The following is a 23,239-nucleotide window of genomic DNA, read 5'->3' on the forward strand; positions in this document are numbered from 1 at the left end:
CAGATGTTGTGTCCGTACCTACAGGGGCTGTGCACTCACTGAAAGGCATCGAGCGTGAGTGCGCATGTGGTAGGGGGAGATTAGTACGACAGTGTAATTGGCATGCAGATGGCGTGCTGGCTTCAATGAATGCAGAAGTAATGTTGCAGCAAGTCTTCAGACAAGCAGGTGGCATTTCATCCCTCCTGCTCCTTTAAGCACAGATGAGCTGAACGATGTCAACAATGAACATGTCCTTCTAGAATCTAGAAACACATAAGTGCACACATCTAATTTAATGGACTGGTTAAGTGTTCAAGCTAAAGCAGGCTAAAGAGGAAGTTCGGGTGGAAACGCGACATTTTACAAGGTAACAATCACCGGCATTCGACTCCCTACTGAATTTGCACTGTGGCTTCAGGTGAGTTTTATTTCTTTTCAAGGGTTAGCCAGCAACTTAAATTAAACTAAGCCAAGTGATACACAAAAAATGAAGACAAAAGACTGCCGAAACAAACTGACATGGTTTCGTGTAAGGTTTAAATGTGTCACGTAGCAAGGTGGTGGTGGACCCCAAAAAGCAGGCAGGAGGGAGGAGCAGGGTGTATTTGAAGAAGTGTATTGATAAAACACAGAAAACTAAATCCAAAACAAAGTCATGAAAACAAAACAAATCCAAAGTAGCAAACAAAAAAAAACTAAAACCCTCAATCACAAAAACATGACCAAAACTGAAAAATACATGACGGTAGCATACCAACAGACACAAATAAACATGACAGCAGCAAAAAGCAACAATGACCCGACACTGAGTGTTCGGGCAGGAGTCCTTTTATACAACTAATAATTACATAATGACCAACAGGTGTGCAACTGCAGGGGGAGCCCTACAGTGCCACCTGTTGGTCCCAAACCATATCATGACAAAATGCTCAGCTCTTTTGCTAGTCTTAAGGCCAGTAGAGAAGGTCTTGACGGCTTTGACTGCATCCTGCTGAGTGTATATTCTGTACTGCGCTAACTTCCACCAACACAAAAAATACTTTCAGACACACTATTGCAGTGGTCACCAACATGGTGCCCGCGGGCACCAGGTAGCCCGTGAAGACCACTTGAGTAGCCCGCCAGTGCCTGGACATTGTGATTTGCTAGTAGAAATTATGATTTAAAAATGCAAACATTGGCAGTACTGTGAGACATTTCGAAACACGATCAAAGTCTGACAATTTAAATCATCAAGTATTTAAAATAACACATCCTCATATTATTGAAGGTATTTTGGACAAATATGTTATTTCAGACGTGTATCAATTTGGTAGCCCTTCACACAATCGGTACACATGAAGTTGCTCTCACCCTCAAAAATGTTGGTGACACCTGCACTATTGTATATGGGTGTTCGTAAGCCATGCCTTTAAAACAAAATATTAGCATTGGTAAGAAATACGGCTAACAACATTGTATCACCTGTCGTTAACATACGCAGTGTAATTCACATTTATAACAAAGGAGCTTTTTCGGGTCCCTCATATCAAAGGTAAAACATTTGAAAAACTAATGCATTACAAATAAGACAAACACAACATCAACTTGTTGTTCACGATTGGTTAACTTAGTCAACTATAATGGCTTGAAGGGGAACAAAACACATTTTTTTCATTCACAGGATAAGTATTTAACAGTATAATTAATCAACTTCAGCAGGGCACCATATTTAGTAAAATGGTCAGCAGCCGTAATCTGGAAGTGCCGTTGAAACTAATAGAGCTTTGCCGTCTAATATTGTATAGCCCATTTGAGTAAACCTGTTTTGTTACAAACGAATTGGTAGGAGCTGCAACAGGCTCATTTTCATCAGTTAAACAGTCTTTAAACTGTTGGAGACTTGCCATGATGGAAATAATTTTAATTAGGTTATGGGTTTGGTTCCTCTTTGTTTCTTCCAAAAGAAAAGGAAGCACTCATCAGTCAGCATCAAGTGAATAGGGCATATCAAAATCACTTGCACTAAAAGCCTAGGTCAGGGCACGCCTTATGTCTTCCACATTCCATCTTCCACAAGGTCATGATCCTGTCAATGTCATTGTCAGTGGTCAAAAGTCAGGATCTTGCTCACAGGGCTGCATGTGCTTTGGGTAGAGCTTTACACGTAAAGTGGCTAAGGGTCACAAATGAGACTGTCGTTACGCTAGCAATGTCTCACTATGAACTGCTTTAACAGATAAATTTTCAATCCGAGTCATAAAAATGTCCAATAAAGCACACAAAAATGCTAAATAATCAGGTTTCCCTTTGACCCCTTTTGATTCAGTGTATTCAGTTTTTTTTTCTTTTTCCTCTTTATCCATTTCTTGAGCTTGATACCATCAAGATTTTGGAAAAGTCATTTCGGGAATATGGTGGCAGCTTCCAGGCCACTATTATTTCATACGGCTTGGTCCAGATGAAAGAGTAATGGAGCCTGGCGCGTGAGAAAGTGTCTAGCCGTGCAAAAATAATAAAGTGGGATTCACCACACATCATTTCACCCACACATACACAGTGGCTTGGAGCAGCAGGAAAAGGTTGTCTGTGCACTTGCAAAGCCATGCATTTATACGGGCTCAACCTTCACTCAATAGGACGGGGGGGGATAGTGCTGCGAACCATCCATGAAATGAACCATTTCAGAGACGTGTTTGCTTAAAGGAACCGATAGAGCTACACACACCTGGGGTTACAATTTATGTTCACCTCAATGTGAACATATGCAACATGGCAAAAAGGACATCTGTTCCCAAGTTCAAACAAACTGTACATGCTGAATTTTGGTGACACACAAACCCACTCCCACTCATCTTTTTTCTTTCACTCATTATCTCATCAGTCAGTCAATCAGTGGAGTCCACAGTCAGGCTTGAAGTGCCAAAGCGGCAAGATTTTTAAATATCATCATCGTGACCTCATTGATGTACAGGACATCTTTAGGGTTTTGTTTTATTTTCATAATTCTGGTTGTTATTCCATCATTCTATTTTTGGTTCTATTTTAGTCTCATCTTATTTTGGCTACAGTCATTTATGGCTATTTAATCCGGCAAGAGTTTGGTTGCACCTGTCAAGCGAGTTGCCTTACAACAGATGCAAGCCCCGAAAATATTTTGGGGGTTCTCGCAAACATTTGCAGCTCAAGATCCATATCTGCAGTACACATGTACAGTTGGGTTGTTACTGTGTGATTCTAGAATTGGTTTGATGAACTGAAATCTTTGCGTGTGATCAATATGCAAAGAACAGAGAAATCAGGAAGGGGGCAAATACAATTTCACAGCACTGTATGCTTCGATACCTACAAAGCACATATAGATAGATAGATTTTGCATCTCAATGTGATAATCAAGATTTGGGTGGTGGGGTGGGTCTACTGCTGCACCTCTTTTTGTACTATTTTCCATTCCACTGAGTAGGAAAATTCAAGTCCAGTAACATTTTTTACTCTACTAAGTGGCCAGCCAATGTTACCTCTTATCTTAACCCGCAAATCGCAGCGACAGACATCAGGAAGCTATCCACACAATTCACACACTTAGTCTTGACCTGGTATAAAACAGCTTAGCCAAAAATGGCACATTAAGTCTGTCTTAGGGAGATAATGACTTCCTGTAATGGTCATTTTGGAGGTTGTATACACTGCACAAGCTCACCAGCGGCAGGATTTAAAGCATGTTTGTGTCACATTTCATCTGGCTTGGCATTTCTCTCAAAAAAAAAAAAGTATATGCTTTTAAGGGTTCATAGCACAGCTGTTGTCTTTGACTGCAGTACAGTAATTCAGTCTTAGTGATTTAATAAGTTGGCTTTTGTTCAATGTAGCAATGTCTCCTCTCGGTCACATATGATGATGAAGATCAAACGCCGCACGTTGTCAACGAAATGTCTGTTAAGACCAAACATGGCTCACTAATTAACCCAAACGCTTCACCATACAAAACGCAAGAGCTGCCATCAACCAACCGTGCTCCATCTCAAGCACTTGTCAGTATTGCGGTACTCTATTAGACATTCGAATAAGCCAAGACATGTGAAGGGGTCAGTTTTACTATGCAAAGCTGTAAATTCCATTTTATGGTGACTTTCATGAGCTCCTTGTCTCTCTGACACTCTTTATCCACTTAGTAGCAGACAGAGAGCAGCTCCAGCACGACCTCTGATCTCACTTGCTCTTGCTTGGAAGTCCAGATGGAGTGCAGGAAGTTCAGGAAGCTCAGCATGGGCTTTGAAGTCGGCTGTGATTAACACATAATAACACATTTATTGCCTCCTTTGAAAAAAAAAACACTTTAGAGCAATGGGGTAAAATAACTGAACTATGACACACATTGAGATGGTTTCACTTGACAGCTACCTGAAGAAAAGGGTACTCATTAATGTGACTGCAGTCCTGTGAATTTATAGACCTTGCAACAAAAAAAAGACGTTATTGCTCACAAATGTGACTAATGAGCATGAGGTGAGAAGTGAAAACTTGCTATTACATCAAAGCGGCAGGAGACGTACAAGTTGAGCAGGTCAAGTCCAGGGTGAAAAGAAAGACCGGTGACTGAAACTGCCAAGGGAAATTTGAGCTACGGGGTTGTGATTAACCCTGAAAGCACAGACATGGGCCCTCGATCATTCAACACCTTGTCTGCTATGGCCCCAATATGTCTGACTGCTTCATCAGATCCCATTTTGTCTTGGACTCTTTTGCAGAGACCACAGGAGAAAGGAAAGAACAAGAAGCCTTTCTGAGTTTCTCAATAATAACAATAATAATAATAATAATAAAATGACTCCATTTGAAAATCAATTGTGGTACCTGTTGTGCATATAGCCCCTTGAAAAAATTCTGACAAAATGTTACTATTAATGATTGATTAAGTGATCCCATAGAATTCAGAATTAATTATTTTGACACGATTGTTGTTTCATAGTCTTGAAGTAGTTGAAGTAAAATACAATGCACCACTTGGCTGCCCCAACCACAGCACCGTTGATTCAGTCAAGTACACCGGCACGGAAAAGCCGTTCATAAAGTTGAAGGATTATCCAAAAATATCAAAACAAAAACTATTTAAAATATCAATAACAGGAAAGGGGGCGGCCCGGTAGTCCAGTGGTTAGCACGTCAGCTTCACAGTGCAGAGGTACCGGGTTCGATTCCACCTCCGGCCTCCCTGTGTAGAGTTTGCATGTTCTCCCCGGGCCTGCGTGGGTTTTCCCCGGGTGCTCCGGTTTCCTCCCACATTCCAAAAACATGCGTGGCAGGCTGATTGAACACTAAATTGTCCCTAGGTAGTGAGTGTGAGTGCGAATGGTTGTTTGTCTCTGTGTGCCCTGCGATTGGTTGGCAACCGATTCAGGGTGTCCCCCGCCAACTGCCCGGAGACAGCAGGGATAGGCTCCAGCACCCCCCGCGACTCTCGTGAGGATCAAGCGGTACGGAAGATGAATGAATGAATAACAGGAAAGGGTCCTCAATACAATACAATACATGCTGATTTATATAGCGCTTTCAAAACAGCGACAGCTGTAACAAAGCGCTTAACAAAACAGTTAACAAAGTAAAATAATAAACACAACACATAACATAAAACACGGACAGTCGTGCAGTCAGTCCTAACCACTTTTCCGTCACACGCTTTGTTGTTTGAAGCAGTTTGAGATGAAAGAGGAGAGAATCAAAGTTTCCTTTAACCAGTGGATCAGAGACGTCATGCTCAAAATGTGCACAAGTCAGCTACAAGCTAAGTTTCAAAGTCAACAAGAAGCTGTAGCATCCATTGACAAAAAAAAGAAAAAAGGAGATTGGTTCACTTCTCCTGTCCCATAGAAATCCATTTCAATTCCAAGCGGCAACTCTCGGTTCCAAATACGCATCGGCGCTCTGCGCCAACGCGCCTCTCTCCACATCCTCAACTTCAGCAGCCAGACTGTCCAACACCGCCGATACAGCCACTGAACAAAACGAGGTTGTGAAAAATGCTGCCCATTACAGGGCCTCATGTCCTCAACATACATTTTGAATAAAGTCGAGAGTAGACCATATGTGATTTCCAGAAGAGCTTCAGATAAATTTAAATTTTAAAAAATGCTAACTTCAATCCAGCATGTTTTCACTAAAGTAAGAGGAGAATTCACATGTTGTTATTCGCAGTCTTGACACTCACACAAATAATGATAGATCCTGTTAAAATGTTCCTGAAAGAGGGAACTTAAAAGCCCATTTTGATTTGAGTCTATGAGCACGTTATATAGAATAACTTCTCCTTTTCGTGCTTTTGATCAAATGTCTCGCCATTTTAATAAGGGGTTATTGTGATGGTCACATTATAACGACGATAATTATCGTATTGCGTATTCCTTGAGCGATGACATACAGTGTCATGGTGAAGTTCTTCCACACACTCGTAAAAAAAAATCCAAAAATAAAGGTATACTTCATGGGTAGTGCGTCTCTGGTGCACATGCTGATTGTTTTTATCACCAGTTTACATAAGGCTCAGACACCCTTTTCTGCTCTCCACCCAAGAGGCCTGGCCCTCCCAGTGACCCCAGTGTACCCCGTCAGACTATACAATGATGTCGGGTCACCTCTTCATGGCCCAAGACAGATGGCTGCCTCACCACCATGTCCAAGGTCACCCCACCGCCCCTGAAACGCTCTGTGCACTGGCACCCCAATGCACCACCATAATCTTTATTCCTATATAGCGCTTAGCAGAAGTAACAGCGTAAAACCTCCCCCCAAACACAGGCAAGAAGAGAAGATTTATCTTTTAACATTCTACTGGTGTCTCAAGACACTCCAACACATTCAATCTATAGAAAAACATACACCACAACCACCTAGGGTCACTAAAAATCCATTAGCAGTATTCAAGGGCCAGCTCTATTTTGAGGCGTCACTAAAGAGGCCTTTCCAAAACAGCCTTCTAGACGGGGAAAAAAGGACTTACGACAAACACAGTAGCTATTGTCAACACTTAGACAAAGCACAAGTTGACTTATGATTATTTGCAACACAGCGTTCAAAAATAACTTGGGACAATTAAACACAAGCTGTGCCGCCATGTCCAAAGGCAAGGAAATAGCTCAGGGAGGAATAGGCTGCTCAGATGTGCTATTCTGGTCAAAACTGCTGGAAATAAATTATTGCCACTTAATTTAAGTTGGAAATGTAGGTCTGTGCCTTTGATAGTGTTTGGGCCTGCAAAAAATGCTTTGAGGCCCCTGACAGCATGATACTGGCTGCTACCCCTTCTCCTGAATTTGCATCTAGTCAAAGGGCATGAGTTTGTGCAGTCGCTGAGCGTGTTAGTCATTGGACAGATGAACTTCAATTTCATTGGATTCACGGTTTTTTTCTTCAAATCTTGTTTGGATAGTGAAAATGTCAAATTGTCATTTCATGATTTCATTTTGTTAGTTTATTCTATCTTGCTAGCTAGCTCGCTATCTATCTATCTCACTAGCTAGCTCGCTATCTATCTCACTAGCTAGCGATCTATCTATCTATCCTTATTATGTCTACACGCAAATCTACATCAATAGAATGTTACTCAATTTGCAGGTAGCACTCGAAGGTGGACAGAAGAAGACAGCAACATATAATTAAAAAAAAAAAGAAAAAACACCCTCATCATGTGTTAAATTATTCCTCCCTGGTGCTATCCCAAATCAATTGGTAACCAGCCAACCCCCAGTCAGGGGGCGAGGTATTGAAGAGAGGCTGTGATCCATGACACAAGCTACCTGTCACCGTCACTTGCGTCCCTCCCTCAACCATTCAATAGAGAAAAGCATCGGATCAATGTTGGCAGACATCGTCCTCCTTCGGCAAAACTAATTATCTGAGCATTTTATCCTGCCCGGCCCCACCCATTGACGCTTTGTTTATGCAGGTTGCAATTAGTGAGATGGTCAATAAAAACTGGGGGTTGGTACCCATAAAGGATCAAGAAAAAAAAATGGCAGAGGGTGAGCGGTGGAAGTTTTTTTTTTTGTTCAATATTCTCAACTGAATGTTCCCAGGTTTAGTGCAGGAAGAGCAAAGTGCGCAGATCTGCTGCATAAATTTCTGCGAAATCTGCTGCTGCTACTGGATCTTCATATGACATCCACATGCACAATTAAGTCACAGTGAATATTTATGGCAGGTTTAAAGACATCTTTCTCAGTCCCCCAGGTGTCACAAAGTGGCTGTAATCAGGATTCAGAGGTGTGTCTCCCTCTGTCGATAACGTGTTTATCTATTGAGTCGTAAAATCTACCGCGCCATTCGGCTTCTTATGGTGTGCTTGAGCAGCAAAAAAACTCACGCTCGCACGAAGCTGATGATGTTTCCGAGATGGTATCTCTTGATTGCCATCGTGGCAAATAAAAAGATTTGGCATTTTGAAGGGAAAAAAAAGGAAAAAAAACATTGCCTTATACTACAAAAAATAAAAATGTTGGTGTCACTGAGGCAGATTAACAAATCTAAAGTGATGCGAAGTCATGTCCATCAGATAAAGGAAACCGGGGTGGCCTTTGCGCATCCTCGTGCCGTTCCCCTCAAAGATTTCCATGTTAACAGTTGAGCAGTGAGCTATTAAATGGTTCTCCAGAGGGCTGGCGATCGAGGGTCACCTGCTTGTAGAGTCTAAAGAGCTGCTCATTGTTGTCCTTTGTGTGCAGTCTTATCTTTAATTCAATTAAAACCGTGATTTCCCTCAGCTGAGAGTTGATTTCCTTCTGGTACAATTACACCGGCGCATTGGTCACTGACAGATGATCTATCCGGAAGCACTGATCCCTGACCGTCATCGCCAAGCACATCCATTAACTAAATGCTCACATTACAGTAGTGTAAATAAATCTAAAAACAGTACAAATCATAATGTACAGTCACATACTTGACACATATTGAGCTCATTTGTCGTACCGGCTGCCATGTGTAAATTTGAAATGTTAACAACGGAAGCCTCTATTCTCGCATATTGATGGCGGACCGTTAAATCAAATCAATAACGCATCAAGGAAGACTTCATGAAGTCAATGTCCAAATACATCATGACGGTGATGAAACCTGTGAATTACAAAACTATTACAAAATGCAGAGAGTCATTTCCACTTTTGCTGTTTGGCAGTTATACATTTTTTTCCTTCACTTTTTTCAATTTACCAGTTCCTTACTTTTCTAAAATATTACCTTGACACACGATCTGAGCTCAACAAATTACCCTTTGCATCGTCACTGTGCGTGTGTTTCACTGCCCTTCACCTTCAGCGACCTGACATAGTAACCGTTTTGCACATTCAATTTATACATTGACGATTAAAAAATGGGTTTCTAAACCAATCTCAGCTGCTCAAGTCCATAACGATTGCCCGTATTGCTTTTTTTCTTCCCCCAAACCATTTACCTTCAGACATGGTGAGTGAACAGTCTGTGGTTAGAGAACAAACTTGCACTGCCCTACAGGTATGCAGACAATTAGGAGAGCCTCTGTGTTTGCTATTATAGCCTGCGGCTAAACTGCTGGAAGCGGGAGAGTGGTTCTGCCTTTTAATCAGCGTAGAACGCAGGACGCTACCTGGTATGACTGAAGCCCCGGCCAGACAAACTCTAAATGATTCAAGAAAAAAAAAAGGTACGGTATTTGTCTCTCGCAATAGCTGTGCTTTCTGTTTTTGTTGTCTTCTCTCATTTCTTAGCCTTCCTCGTGCCGCTGTGACATACAGCATCTGGGCAGAGAACTTGCCCATATGGGAAGAATATATAATTTCATCTAGGCGCTGGTCTAAAAGATGAATAAGACTTGTTGTTTTTTTTGGGCGGGGGGGAGCATATTTTTTTTAGACCTCTGGGAGGATGTATGGCTTCCTCCCCAAGATTAATTGTTCATAACCGAGTCAACTACACAGTGATATCAGCATCAACTTAGCAACAGTAGAACAAAAAAAACCATACTGCACGGGTCACCAGATAATCTAAAAGGACTTTTTTTTTTCAATCACGGTTCTCTTGACAGCCCTCTGTGATTTGTTCACAATCAAAAGTTAATTAAAACGGTCCCGATTGTTTTGGAAGCCAAACAAAGGCTTCCCCATAAACTCCGAGCAGTTTTGAGACTGACGGAATCATCCTCCCCTTTTTCCTGCAGGAAGACGTTCTTTGTTCTAAGCGCCGGTGGAATCGTTGACTGCATCAAAGCGTGGCGGAGCGTTTCCCCGACCCGCGTGCTAATGAGAGACAACCATCCTGTGCCAGTGTGATTACAGCGGCTTCATTAAGAGGATAAGCCGATATTGTGCGCTCAAACGCGGGAGACCTCGGCTCTGTCAGCGATGAGCAGCTGTGTTAATACACCTCTCTGATGACTTTTGATCCAAAACGATGAATGCTTCCTGTTGGGAACGCTCAAGCAGATACGTCAAAGCGCTTTGAGAGAGGAATGACGTAAAAACAAGGATCCTACAAAGGCTGACGGAAACTTCTAAAGCTCTGGTGCAGGTTTTGCTCGGGGTGAGAAGATCTTGAACCGCAACAACGCTGACACCGTCCTTCAATGCCTCCAGAGCTGTTCGCTCAGAGCCGACAAAGGAAATACGAAAACGACCGAGTTGGCAATTTGTGTCAGACAATGCAAAGCCGACTGATGATGAGAAACCAACCAAGAGTTTGTGGTATTTGTGCCTCGAGTCAGCCCTTTGCCACAGTGTATAGACACAGTTATTTTTATGGATTATTACGTAAAACAGGGCATTGTAATTTATCACGCTTTATGGTTAGATTAATTGGTTGACCTTTACGGGCTCGTAGAAGCGGTGAAGAAAAAGAAAAATACACGGATGGGATAATATAGCCATTTGAAATGTCTTCAAATCGAATCATTAATGATTATCAGATCAAGCTCGCCGACCCGGAATAACTGCAGTGCAACATTTCGATGTACAAAACACAACAAAGCTCCTTTCTTGCATACCCCCACCCCCAGCCCCTAAAGTGGGGGTGAAAGATTCACGCCTCTCGCTACGCTCAAATTATTTGAGCTGAATTACTCTCGTTCGCCCATTAAAATTAGCAATGTTTTATGGTAATTTTGTTTGAGAAATCCTGTTGCTGAGAGAGATAATGATCTCAATTATTCATTCTTCTCTTCCCCAAGATGCAAAGGGCACAACACCCCATTTGCTCGGGGGCTCTTCTTCCCCACAAGTGGAAATAATTGAAATGTGGCAGATGTTTAATTATTGCAATTTCAAAACACAGCCAACCATAATGAAGAGTGTATCTTTCCAATATTACCTTGTACGATAATCACACATTCATTCATACCGCGTGGGTAATTATTTTGGTTGGAATGAATGGAGGGGGAGTGAAATGATTTTAAAGGTGGCAGGTTCGAGGAAAAGGGGAGAATAACGAACACAAGAAAAGCTGAGGTTGGATGTTTCTTATGAAGACAGAGGTAAGAAAATATATTACATGTCACGGAACAGTAGATCACACACACAGAATTGTAGATCATATACGATGATGTACGATATGTGCAAAAGCGAGGTCGCATGATGGATTGGTGGCCGGGGAGCCGGAAGACTTTTTTTTTTCCAAAAGGAAAAAAAGGACACCAAAGGAAACGTGCCGAACTGATATGATCTGGAATTCTCTTAATAACAAGAATAAGCACAAGGGCACAGGGCTCAAAAGGACACAATCTATTATTCATTTGAAGATCTCATGAATAAAAAATGAGATTATGCCACCCTATAGCTTTTAAAACGAAAGCATGAAAACGACTATTATCGCTAATTTTTGCTCAGTATGGCCAACGGTATGTTCACAAAAGGTCAGATTAATATTTCATGTCAGTAAAAATAAATAAACCAATCAATAAAATGAAGATGGACTGTCAACTCAAATGAATAATTCTGCGTGGAAAACCCACAATGACCAAAATGCGATAAACACGTTTTACTGTTCATTTTATAAAACAACATTGACAACGTCTGCTGCCATAAATTGTGCGTAACCTTCTCAAAGAAATTGCACACACTGTAGATATTGATTTTGGGTGAGCACAGCCACATGGAAGATTTCACTTCCTGCATCTTTTCATATTATTTCATGAGTCTAAAATTTGAAGCAATTGGTCGACACAATCCAATTTAGGGTGTTCGAAAAGTTTTTCTTAATTGTCATGTGAGCATAATAAGGTGAACCCTGTTGTCCTTTTGTGTATACTCGTTTGGTGCTCTGAACTTAACTCTCCTGAATGTGATGTTGCAAAAAAAAAAAAAATGGTCAGGCAAAGTTTTGTATGTCATTTCCTGAAATTTTGTGGTTTCGCATTCAATGTTAGATTTCCTGCTGTAGCTGCTTGTCTAGAAGGGTGAAGGACAGACATCACACCTTACACTTACAACTTTACACGTTGTGGAGTGGGCTTTATGTATGATCCACTTTATCACAAGGCCACCGATGCAGCAATACCATCCTCGTAATAATTGGCACTAAAAGACCCCATATAGGTGTCCATCTGGCTTTGTGCTTGTGGGGGCAGATGACTCTCGTCCTGGTATTGAGTACTCAGCCTCCCCATGCTGAAGCCGGTCGTTTAATTAAAACATACCAGGACTGTTGCGTGTGTGACACTTTCATTAGAAGAGCGGGTTGGGCCCAGCATCAAGCCCAACTGAAGTCATGAGGCCCCACAGTTTTTATTTTTGTGGAATTTGTGGAGGGAGGACATGGAGAGAGATGGCCATTCTTCAGCTGACCAATATTTGATGCCAACAAATGAATACAAATGAGCATCAAAGGTGCAACAATCTCCACCACTGCCACCAATATCGTTCTCTTGTGATATAAATCAGGAAATACAACCATCAATATATTATCACGACAACATTTCACGAAGAAATTGCTGGCTCCGAGCTCTTTTCACATTTGTGATTTATTACAGCTCTAAAAGGTACAGTGCACAGCTGAGCGAGTCATTGAACACAGCGTAAGGGCGCCGGTCAACCACAGGTTTGTTTGAATTCCCATAGGAAACAATGGGAAATGAAGAAAAAAAAATCCAGTTACTGTACTCTGTTGCCTCCAAACATTGTGCTTTTAGTAACATTTCAACAGTCTTACCGGTTAAAGTTTAAAAATACAGCTGCATCATAAAACTAAATGGCTATTGGGGAACCTCACAAGATGTGGTGAAATACTGTGAGATTTGCTAAAATGAAAATAAATAAATGATCATTTCGTCATGTGTTAATTGATTATGGAATGAAGCAATTTAGGCAAAATGTCAAAGTTCTTTGTACCAAGTGAAATGTAACGGTGCGCTTTCCGTTTTGCACGACTTTTAGGGCACCTGTGTCAAACTCAAGGCCCGGGGGCCAGATCCGGACCGTCACATCATTTTATGCGTCCCGTGAAAGCAAATCAACTTCCATGATCCTTGCTAAAATCTGTACCAAAATGTCAAATTGTCATGTGTAATAAATAACGTTGAGATTTTGCAATAATTTTGTTACCCTGTTAACACTCACTCAAACAATAATTTGACTGATTTCTAATCTGGTAATCCATCAATTTGTTGTGTACAAGCAACAATATAGAAAAATTTATTTCATTTCACTGTTGTAACGGTCTTCCGAGGGAAGATGTAACCCCAAAGTGGCCCGTGACAAAAATGAGTTTCACACCCTTGGGTGTTACAATTATATACTCGCTAAAAATCTGAAACACCCTCGGCCTTGGGACAAAAATATTAACAAACGGGAAAATAAACTGTTGTCTCAGCTCTATTTCAACGATAAGCCCATAAAAAAGCATCGCCTCATGTCTACTCTTCAGTCCTCATCAAGATCAGTTTTCATTTGTTCAACAATTCGTCTGTGCTGTTAGCTCGTCAGTCTGCACATGAGAAGCTGAGGTTTCCCGTCATGTTTTAAACATTTCCATAGCAGCGGCAGCCACACGTTATAGTCACGCTGTCATGCCCTGCAGCTCTCTGCTCCGCTCATTAAAAGAGAACATCCTGAATTCACCAGAGCCGTGCCATACAGCTGTATTGGATGCACTGTTCTAAATTGTAACACGATTGTCATCATTGCGCAAAGTTTTTCAATTTAATTCCAAGATGGTACAGGCGGATACGTTTTGCACGTGTGTGAGCTAGAGAGAGATGAACGGACCTTCGCATTAATATGCTCAGACGTGCAAATGAATTGCAGCAAGTGCATATGGCAAGAGATTGGGTACCAGCTTTCGTCTGGAGAATACAATTACATCTTGACACTCCACAATCTTCTTATGTCGCATTTATGTTGAGCAACACGTACTTGGGTTGAAATGAAGCGTGACGATGGTCTGTATTTTGAACATGCAAATGTCCACCACATGCTTTGGCTTGCTCTCGTTGGCTATCAAAGGCAAATGAGAGGGAGGATATAGCCCTTATGTTCCACTTTGGATTTGGATTTGTTTTAAATCCACTTGGATGGAACAGATCACTCCTAATTGGGATTGTTGTTTATTTTTATACTTGGCAAATAGTTGGTGCATCCTGTCTTATTTGCACATAAAGTAGAAGTGCACTGGCCATGTACTGCATGGTCCAACACTGCGTTTCGGCGTTCCACTACGACCGTAACATTGCTTCAGTTGAGCAAGTGAGGTGCAGAGACGAGTCTGCTGAAGTGCTACTGTGTCTGCAAATGCCAGTTAAGAAAGCCTAATGAATATTCAGAGTTCTCTCATCCGGCCAGGAAAAAAACCCTAACAGCCATTTCACAAAATATGGCACATCATTAAACCACCTTGGAAAAGGAAGGCTAAAGTCCACTTTTGTCTGAACCCCCCAAGCTTTTCATTAACTCAATTACTGCATAGCTCATAACCTTGATTACGGCAAAAAGGGGTTGAATGTGCGTCGATATGCGGCCGCGGGTGTGAAAGCGACATGTTACAACTCAGAAGAAAAAAAAAAAGTATTTGGAAGAAAGCGAGTCAAGAGTCTGAATAAAAAACAGTACGATAAAGAGAGAGAGCGAGCCACAGAAACATGTTTTTAAGAGATCCTTCACAGTTGAATGTTGATGAATGAGCGGTTTCCTTTGACTGAGGTGTTTTTGAACAGAGGTCAAATGGAACATGCATTTTGATGAGCATGTGGCCTATAAACTTTATTGACATGTTTACAACTAATCTGCTTTTCTTCATAGAGGTTTCGCAGAAGAGGCCACACAGCTAAATAAAACACGATCTATAGAAACAATCCTGCGATCTTCTAATGACGTTGTCAAAAAAGAAAAACTGAGAGGCATACCAGTCATAAATGTTTCAATTCAGTTTTTAGCATAGGGAGAATGCTAACGCTATGATACGTGTAAGTGAAAAATAGTACCGTACAAATGCAAAAGCACCACTTTGAGACAAATAGCCTTCCTGGATTTTGACTATCACATTAGGAATGGTAAAGCTGAGCAGGCATCAGTATTGGTTTGTGAGCACATAACCTGTTTATTTCTGCTTTTATATCGCCGCACTCAAAAACAACATACAGGCTTTTAGGTAACATCTGTGCCTCTGCCTGATCATCATGATTTTTGTTCTCCAAGGGTGCAAGTACAGCAGCTGCAAGCACAGAGCACCTTTTGTGACATTTCGTAGATGAGCCCGGTTACAATATTGTCAACACAATGACATTCGACACAGGCCTTCCTTTCCCCTCTCCATTCCTTCCAGTGAGATGGCACAGGCATAAAGCTGCTGTCACACTGCCAAAGCATCTCTGTCTCTCTCTCTCTCTCTTTCTACCACCCGATGGGGTGCAGCCGACAGGACGAGCTCCTCGACGCCAGACAGCTAGACTCGGCACAGTAAGAGAGCCTTCAGCCAGGGCTGACGTATTCAGTGGCCCACTGCAACAGATGGAGATTTTTACAGGTGCTGTTTGGGGCAAAATTCTTTGCTTGAGGGGACAGCATCTGGTCCCTCACAAAGTGGGATGATGTTCCCCCGCATCCCGACCCCCAAACACACCTTCCTTCATATCACATATTCTATCCCAATCAACACAAGCCCCGCCCTCCAGTGTAAAGTTGAAGGGGGTGTGTAAAAACAGACCTGCTTTTGTTACGATTCTGCTGCTCTTGTGTGTTTCTCCTGCAGGTGGCAGAGGAGGGCCTTCACTCCAGCGTGCACACCTGCTGCCGATGTTCATTTCAATTAACCATGTATTTAATGACTGTCAAGCTGCCAAGTCTTTATCGGATTATTACTCGCCTTGCTCATGACTTTGACTTCTCTAGACTTGATCAGAGTCTGAATGACTCTCTCTTGTTCACATCATGTAAATTCTTGCCACGTTTATGCATTCTTCATAGTACTGGTAAAAATTTTTGTTGTTAAGCTTAGTCTCGGTTTTGTATTCTTCGTGTTTTTCTTTTCACGACGAGCTATTTCAATGTTTTATTTTTGCCTTTTGCAAGCATTTTTAGTTAGTTTTGTTTTTCCCTGGATGTTGTAACTAGCGTCAATTGTAATACTTTGTCAATCTTGTTTTTTTTTCATGAATAAACTCTTTTTCTTCAATTCCATTTGAGTACACGTTTTGAGTCCGATTCTGTTCCAGAGCCCTTCCAGAACCGTAATAGCTTTGAAGAATACACAGTATGTTATTTGTCTTTTATTTTCACCTCTATTATAGTTCCTAAAAACATCAGAATCAACAGATATCTACTGTTCTGAGGGTTATTCACAATCCCCCCCCCCCAACCCCCATAGGGAACAACACAGTGTTAAATCTAATTTCCGCAACAACATGAGGCTTGCAGACCACTCCCTAAGCCTCCATCACTCATGATGCACTCAATAACCTTGGACTCATATTTCTCTGTTGGTGATTTAACGACTTGCAAAATTACACCGCGGTTGGTTGAGCCTGCATGGATGTTGATATCTCAACCCTTTACTGTCCTGTGTCCCGTCAATCGGCTGCCATTATTTATCATGACTCGCGCCGTAACACAGGATCGGTGCCCTAGCTGCCATTCATCTTCCCGTTAAATATAAACGTGCCAGGCCAGGTCGCCATCATGGGAGCAAGGTGAACTACGAGGCTTTGAACACCGCAGCCAATGAATTACGGCCATCTGCGGGTTGCTGTGAAGTTGTGTCACTGGGTGCCTTGCTAAAGGCCTGATGGGCTGTAAAAATAAATAAATATAAAATTGCACATGCAAGGCCATTAGTGTGGCTAGATTCGTGTGATGCTTGAACATCCTGCTGGGAGAATTTATGTTCTTTGTACATTACAGAACGCGACAAAATTACCACCATGTACATTACGAAGAAACGCTTAAACAGGGAAAAACTTTGATTAGTGTTATATTTTTCACTGAAAAAATTTCACAGTGTCGTGAATCTAATGTTCTCTGCATGAAATACAAAATCTATATTTGAACAGTCTCCGTCGCTGAATTTTAAGCAGTCGATGGGGAGACTAAGCATGCATATTCCAATATCGTTTGAATTATTAACAATTCTGTTCGTCTCAGTAGAAGTGAAAGGGCAAACGTTACCTGAACTGTGAACTGAATACAAAATGTCCAAAATATAAATAACCAATCAAGCTGTTATTGTGTTGAATTTGATTTCTTTTAGAGGTTTCCCACCGGTCTGGATCTGAACCCAGTTTTGTCAGCTCATCATGATTAACGATTCAAATATTTGAAATATGGTTGATCAAAATCTTGGCAGAAACTCAAAATGCTCTTGACTTACATGAACATTTTTCTAACAGCTTCTTCGTTCTTTACTCTTGCGTTCTCCTCCCCCAAAGCGATCAAGGACGCCTTGTGCATTTTTAGGCGTCAATTTCAACATAAAATTGAAAACTGCTTTATTCCGATTTCAAGGTCAGTGTGAAAAAAATCAACAAATACAGTATTGTCTTCAGTTTTTCAACAACAAAATGCACAAAAATGAGACCGAATCAAAACGCGTGCTATACACGATTGTATTCCGAACTGAGGACCCACCATTGCGGCTGCATCTTCCAGACATTCCACAGGAGAGAATATATTTTCAATACATCAAAAACAACAACAAAAAACCTTGTTCATCATTTTGGTACACCCCAGTTTACTAGAAGCATTTTCCCCCAAACGAAACCTCCCCAGTGAGGATTTATTCACATACTAATCGTAATTCAGCCAGCGCCACCCCTTGCATGGTAATTACTCCACGCTGCACACTTCTGCTAATTAATTCACTGGAAATATGTCTGAGCAGCACAGAACATACAGTGCGAACATGCAGAGCTCATCACATACTGTAAATTGTTTGCACAAACTGAATGAGCTTCTGACCAAGCCGCACGATTCATCTGTATGGACAGTAAATCAAAGAACAACAAGGTGGAGCTTTGCATCGTTTGTTTGTGTCTTCTCACCCCCATTCGAGGTTTCATTTGACACCAAATATTGAATTTATGAACATCATAAAACAAAAGCACAACTCAGTCTGGCTGGGGTCATGTGAAAAGCTCGAGTTAAGCCAATGGCAGTAAAATGTCTTGATTCCGTTATAATGCACGATGACAACGCCCACAATGAGATTAACGCTGATATGACGGCAAGACAATCATGGCGGACAAATGGCTGGTAATTCAATCAACGGTGCAGGACATGTCATGTCAGCCCGTCGATTGAGTGTGACGGGCTGCAGTAGGTGCTGGCAGACTTATATTGACATAGGGCGCCCAAAGTGCTGATGCATCATTGTGCAGATTGCGATGAGAGCGGTTCTAAGGCCCGCTGATGTGACACACCATACACGGCATGTGCCGCATTGACATCAAACAGAAATATAAATATGAAATACATTTGTGGTAAATTTGTCTGTCTACATTCTACCACCATGAAAGTCTTAACATGATCAGTATTTACCTGAAATAATGATCTTATCTCAAATTACCCACAAATACACTTGTCACGGTGGGGCGGTGGTTCACGGGATATCATCCCGAGTTTGAAACTCTACTTTGCGACACTCATAAGTATAAGCGGAATAGAAAATGGACGAATGGATTTACTTGTCACTGCATGACTGCATAACAAGTGGATAGACAGGTTGATCATACCCTCAGTCATCGAGTGGAAGAGCAGTTATTTCTGTCTGTCACAATATGGGGCTGGCATATGGACGCACAATGATATGTTGCAGATTTTGTCAATAAAAAAAATTGGGGAACCGGTTAGTGAAATTGCTCAATTTGAAAATCAGTCATGGAGTTGGGTGGCATCATCACTTGAAAAACAAGGATCATCATCCTCCAAGACAATCTCAATGCAGACAAATTTATTGTCGATTAGATTCTCTATTAAATGACAATTCCATATCTCCGTATACTAGAAGTCCATCAAAAAGAAACGGGAACAACTGTTGCTACCACGGATTTAGAGATTCTCTCGACAATTAGGTATACAAAAATTGACTTCAGTCGTACTCAATACTCGGTGCATCAGTTTGTTTTTATTTGCAGGTTGGTACAATCAGACGACATGAGCAGTCATCAAACACTGTTGAAACAAACTACAGATGAATATGCAGTACATGAGTTCCAGCATCCAGACAAAATGCAGTATAGTCTACCAAGTACCAACTGTATTTTTATGAACACAAAAAAAAAGCCTTCTTCCACTTGCCCCTATCAGATTCTGAACCGAACCAAATAATGTTGTGGACTCCAGAAATGCAGTCTCAAACAAAGTGTGATAACAAAAATATTTATCACAGAAAAGCGCACCAACAAAGTGAAAAACTGAAATCGCTGGTCACAAGGAGCCAGGACAAAACTCAGCATATGACAAAAGGTGCTTCCCAATTCAAGGTACAAGACAACACCGAGAATACACAAACGAAATATCACAAGTCCAAGAACTAAATCTCAAGATCGGTAAAAAGAAACCATGAAAAGACTGACAAAACGGGAGCGACTACGAAAGACATCAAGAATAAAACACGTGAAGCACAACAGCCAGCAAGGTCAATCATCCGACAACAGTCCAAGCCCTTTGGCAGTCCTTAAATACATGGCAGGCTTGATTGGCAAACGCGGAACAGGTGCGCCAGCTGGAGGGAAACGCCCTTCATCACTCCAGCTGCGGCTTAAAACTAATCAGAAAGACAGACATGACACCCCTTCCAAAAAAAAAGCTCAGGTAGCTTTGTTTCTTCTTTCAGTAGCTAATAATCAAAGATATTGAATAACAACAATGGACAAATAATAAAATCGCTTGTTAAAAACAGATCATTTCGCTTTGGTTTGAGATTCAGTACTTGTGTTCAGCCTCTTTGGCTTGTGTTCAAGGGCTTTGTCTGAAATGGCTTTGAAATTGTTTCACCGATCAATCCTTGTGATATGAAGATGATTATCATTTATACTATTTGTGCTTTCTCGGGCCGCATGAGGAAGTACTGTATTCTTATTCAGCTGCCAAGCTCGTTCTTTGTGCGCTGTTCATAACCTCAAAATCTCAGATGATCTATCAATTAATATTAAAAAAAAATGTTTCATTTTTATACAGCTTAAGGTATTGCACATTTGAATAATGTCTCCTTATTATCAATTCAGCACGATGCTCTCATGGATACACACTCCGAAGATGAAGGTGGTCATGACCAATAACATTCTCATCAACTCCCATTCGGTGCTCACAAAGATCCAGATGCTGTTCATTAAATAATTAAAGTCCGGTTGAACTGAACTTTGATTTAATTGATCTGGGCAAGCCCAGCGGAGAGAAAATTGATGGGCCGCAAGCTTTGGATCTGCTTCCAAAACATTCAAGAGGATCAGTGTGTGTGCCGAGGATTTATTGAACACATTACAGGAGCGAGCACTACCGAGCGTCTCCCACCAGCGTGACTAATACCGTCACAAAACAAAAACCTCTGTTTGCGTTTGCCCAATTACTGCTCAGACACAGTGATGAACAGGGTAAATAAACACTGCTCGTTCTCCATGATGTGGCGAGCACACGCGGCTCCGATTCAAGCATCTCCTTCCACTGCCGACTCCCGTTCGCAAATAAAATGTGTTCTATCTCGAGGTGTGGCTGAGATTGAAGTTCAAAATGGAATTTCTCTTCCATCCGTTATTTTTATTTTTTTTTCAGAGTCAAAGATGGTGTGGTAACAAAGCAAGAAGACAACCAGCGGATAGCAAAGAGCGCTGGTGGTTACCCGTGCCGTGACACTTCATCGCGGCAGATGTTGCCTGCCTCAACGGTTGGACTGTCTTCCATTTTAATGGACTTGTGATTGTTTTCCGAAATCCAATGCACAAGAACAACACACAAATGTGAGTGTATACAAAAAGAGTTGGATGACAGCGGAGGTATGGGGCAAGGGTAGCAAAAAGCTAACGGTGAGGCATTAAAAAAAAAAAAAAAAAAGAATGGAATGCTGCCTGCGTAAATTGGTTGAGGCTGCCTCCTCTTTGCCAGATTAACTCCAGAGGGCAAGGACGCAAAAGAGAGTGGGAGAGTGTAGGTGGGGGTCTGGCTGCGGTGCTTTCATCAAAGGACGTTTTTTTTTCCTCTTCTTTCTTTCTCTGCGCGCCAACCAGAGCGAGCACTCTTTTCCACGGTTGCACGATAGAAAGGACAGTGCAGCATCTTGTGCATATTTTTGCTTACATTTCCGCCACTGATAATAGACCGTTTGGAAAATTAAAAGACACCCGTTGCAGAGAACTGGAATAGCAATGAATTATATGCATGAGCTGCCTGTGCCATTATTCTAATACGAGCCCCTCTGTCCTGCATTCGGATGTGCCGTTTTCAGGGCCTGTGGCGAGGATCTTTTAATCCGTTGTGCCTGGCCCGAGGCCATGAGCGCAACTCTTTACCCAGAGAGGGATGGGTCTCCTGACGCTCTCTTGCTTGTCATTGTGAGGCTGTCACATCACTCCCGGCCTTCTTCTGTCTCCTTCTCTCCCTTGAGCGGATATAATTACATTAAGGAGTCAATTCAAGCTCCTCCAGTACCAGACCTCCAACCCAGTGCACGGCTTGTCATTAGCGCAGCCATAATCCCGTCCCCAAGGCAAAAACCTTGACCCGTGTCCTTGTGAACAAACCTATTAACTCCATAACTTGACTTTTGTTTGCTTCTTCCAAATGTTGAATATACCGAGGTTGACCTCCAGTTTGTTCATATTGAGATTGAATTTTCTCTATTGGGATCGATGGAAAACGAACGCATTTGTTTTCAGGTGAAACTGTCACACACGGGAAATGTTTGATGAAGAGCCTGGTTTACTAAAGGTTTGTGCATGCATAAACGAGGACGCAACCTTGATTTCTCACGCAAGCTGATGTTGAAGCTGATCTATCAACCAGGCGCGGCTCCGCTCTTGTTCATGGGCTTGAACCCCCGAGGTACGGGCAACGAGCCGGGGCTGCGGGGCAAATAAGTACAGTATGCCCCCACCTGCTCTGAGCCTCTCACCGTGCGCAACTCGATCCGTAGTACTTGGGAGAGTCTGTGAATTCAAAAATGCAACAAAGGAAGGTCAGAGTGATTTTAAATGGAAGATTGAAGTGATATCCCTTCGAAGACAAATGGAAATGGAGACCACGAGCCTTCTCTCAATTTCAAGTCCTTCTCAGCGTGGAGAGGTTGAAGTTCACCGTTGTGATGTGATTTGGGAATATCCGCTCATCTTAATAATTGCTTTAGCAGCCAACCCCGCGCTTGTAATTACATCACTTTAATATACACTTTTGATAAACTAACTGATAATCCAATTTGGTCAGACGCGGTTCTCTTCATTGCATTACAGGCTAACATTTGCGGTACTTCACCATCGCGTCTGTGGCGTTGAAATGGACGATTTCATGGTGTGGGAATTCCTAGAGGAAGTCGGAACGGATCGGTCATGAATCAGAGCAATTCATAAAAATGGTGATTAGCCTAGCGTGTATTTTATTTTATTTTTTACAATCGCAGAGCAACTAAAACAAACACCCCTACAGGTACACTGCAGAAATGTCATTTAACTCAGTTTACACTGGACAAGGTTTCTATCTGTCAAGGTTTTTTTTTCACATTTCTATGTTTGGTTCAGTAGATCACTAAAATTTAAGAAAAATACTTTGAGATCAAGTATTGGGGGACGTCAGTGGAGGTTAGGCGCATCAGTCCATCGGTCATCTTTCCGTCATTATTTCCGGCCGGCCCG

General features: G+C 41.8%; 1 long non-coding RNA gene across 1 annotated transcript; it reads right to left on the minus strand.

Moving 5' to 3' along the window:
• Nucleotides 1–582: 582 nt before the first annotated feature.
• LOC127615332 (uncharacterized) lies at nt 583–906 on the minus strand. Its single transcript, XR_007966892.1, has 2 exons — nt 722–906; nt 583–685 (listed from the first exon to the last, which is right to left on the minus strand). It is a non-coding gene; the product is annotated as an uncharacterized LOC127615332 (long non-coding RNA).
• Nucleotides 907–23,239: the final 22,333 nt, after the last annotated feature.

Source organism: Hippocampus zosterae, chromosome 14, assembly GCF_025434085.1.
Source record: "Hippocampus zosterae strain Florida chromosome 14, ASM2543408v3, whole genome shotgun sequence".
Taxonomy (NCBI): Eukaryota; Metazoa; Chordata; class Actinopteri; order Syngnathiformes; family Syngnathidae; genus Hippocampus; species Hippocampus zosterae.